This window comes from Anopheles moucheti, unplaced genomic scaffold (genome assembly GCF_943734755.1).
Source record: "Anopheles moucheti unplaced genomic scaffold, idAnoMoucSN_F20_07 scaffold_260_ctg1, whole genome shotgun sequence".
Classification (NCBI taxonomy): domain Eukaryota; kingdom Metazoa; phylum Arthropoda; class Insecta; order Diptera; family Culicidae; genus Anopheles; species Anopheles moucheti.
This window is the reverse complement of record NW_026453629.1, coordinates 5,191-7,785: the sequence shown is the minus strand read 5'-3', so window position 1 is coordinate 7,785 and position 2,595 is coordinate 5,191.

Here is a 2,595-nt window from a genome sequence, read left to right as displayed (position 1 = left end):
GTGAAATTCCACTAGATAGTACAAAGTTCGTTTTGAATTGACGAATCTAGTTAAAATAGATAGTTTTTGCATGAAAACTCAATTCTGGTGGAATTCCACTAGATAGTACAAAGTTCGTTTTGAATGGACGAATCTAGTTAAAATAGATAGTTTTTGCATGAAAACTCAATTCTGGTGAAATTCCACTAGATAGTACAAAGTTCGTTTTGAATTGACGAATCTAGTTAAAATAGATAGTTTTTGCATGAAAACTCAATTCTGGTGGAATTCCACTAGATAGTACAAAGTTCGTTTTGAATTGACGAATCTAGTTAAAATAGATAGTTTTTGCATGAAAACTCAATTCTGGTGGAATTCCACTAGATAGTACAAAGTTCGTTTTGAATGGACGAATCTAGTTAAAATAGATAGTTTTTGCATGAAAACTCAATTCTGGTGGAATTCCACTAGATAGTACAAAGTTCATTTTGGATGCACGAATCTAGTTAAAATAGATAGTTTTTGCATGAAAACTCAATTCTGGTGGAATTCCACTAGATAGTACAAAGTTCGTTTTGAATGGACGAATCTAGTTAAAATAGATAGCTTTTGCATGAAAACTCAATTCTGGTGAAATTCCACTAGATAGTACAAAGTTCGTTTTGAATTGACGAATCTAGTTAAAATAGATAGTTTTTGCATGAAAACTCAATTCTGGTGGAATTCCACTAGATAGTACAAAGTTCGTTTTGAATTGACGAATCTAGTTAAAATAGATAGTTTTTGCATGAAAACTCAATTCTGGTGGAATTCCACTAGATAGTACAAAGTTCGTTTTGAATGGACGAATCTAGTTAAAATAGATAGTTTTTGCATGAAAACTCAATTCTGGTGGAATTCCACTAGATAGTACAAAGTTCATTTTGAATTGACGAATCTAGTTAAAATAGATAGTTTTTGCATGAAAACTCAATTCTGGTGGAATTCCACTAGATAGTACAAAGTTCGATTTGGATGGACGAATCTAGTTAAAATAGATAGTTTTTGCATGAAAACTCAATTCTGGTGGAATTCCACTAGATAGTACAAAGTTCGTTTTGAATTGACGAATCTAGTTAAAATAGATAGTTTTTGCATGAAAACTCAATTCTGGTGGAATTCCACTAGATAGTACAAAGTTCGTTTTGAATTGACGAATCTAGTTAAAATAGATAGTTTTTGCATGAAAACTCAATTCTGGTGGAATTCCACTAGATAGTACAAAGTTCATTTTGAATTGACGAATCTAGTTAAAATAGATAGTTTTTGCATGAAAACTCAATTCTGGTGGAATTCCACTAGATAGTACAAAGTTCATTTTGAATTGACGAATCTAGTTAAAATAGATAGTTTTTGCATGAAAACTCAATTCTGGTGGAATTCCACTAGATAGTACAAAGTTCGTTTTGAATGGACGAATCTAGTTAAAATAGATAGTTTTTGCATGAAAACTCAATTCTGGTGAAATTCCACTAGATAGTACAAAGTTCATTTTGAATTGACGAATCTAGTTAAAATAGATAGTTTTTGCATGAAAACTCAATTCTGGTGAAATTCCACTAGATAGTACAAAGTTCGTTTTGAATTGACGAATCTAGTTAAAATAGATAGTTTTTGCATGAAAACTCAATTCTGGTGAAATTCCACTAGATAGTACAAAGTTCGTTTTGAATGGACGAATCTAGTTAAAATAGATAGTTTTTGCATGAAAACTCAATTCTGGTGAATTCCACTAGATAGTACAAAGTTCGTTTTGAATGGACGAATCTAGTTAAAATAGATAGTTTTTGCATGAAAACTCAATTCTGGTGAAATTCCACTAGATAGTACAAAGTTCGTTTTGAATTGACGAATCTAGTTAAAATAGATAGTTTTTGCATGAAAACTCAATTCTGGTGGAATTCCACTAGATAGTACAAAGTTCGTTTTGAATTGACGAATCTAGTTAAAATAGATAGTTTTTGCATGAAAACTCAATTCTGGTGGAATTCCACTAGATAGTACAAAGTTCGTTTTGAATGGACGAATCTAGTTAAAATAGATAGTTTTTGCATGAAAACTCAATTCTGGTGGAATTCCACTAGATAGTACAAAGTTCGTTTTGAATGGACGAATCTAGTTAAAATAGATAGTTTTTGCATGAAAACTCAATTCTGGTGGAATTCCACTAGATAGTACAAAGTTCGTTTTGAATTGACGAATCTAGTTAAAATAGATAGTTTTTGCATGAAAACTCAATTCTGGTGGAATTCCACTAGATAGTACAAAGTTCGTTTTGAATGGACGAATCTAGTTAAAATAGATAGTTTTTGCATGAAAACTCAATTCTGGTGGAATTCCACTAGATAGTACAAAGTTCATTTTGAATTGACGAATCTAGTTAAAATAGATAGTTTTTGCATGAAAACTCAATTCTGGTGGAATTCCACTAGATAGTACAAAGTTCGTTTTGAATTGACGAATCTAGTTAAAATAGATAGTTTTTGCATGAAAACTCAATTCTGGTGGAATTCCACTAGATAGTACAAAGTTCGTTTTGAATTGACGAATCTAGTTAAAATAGATAGTTTTTGCATG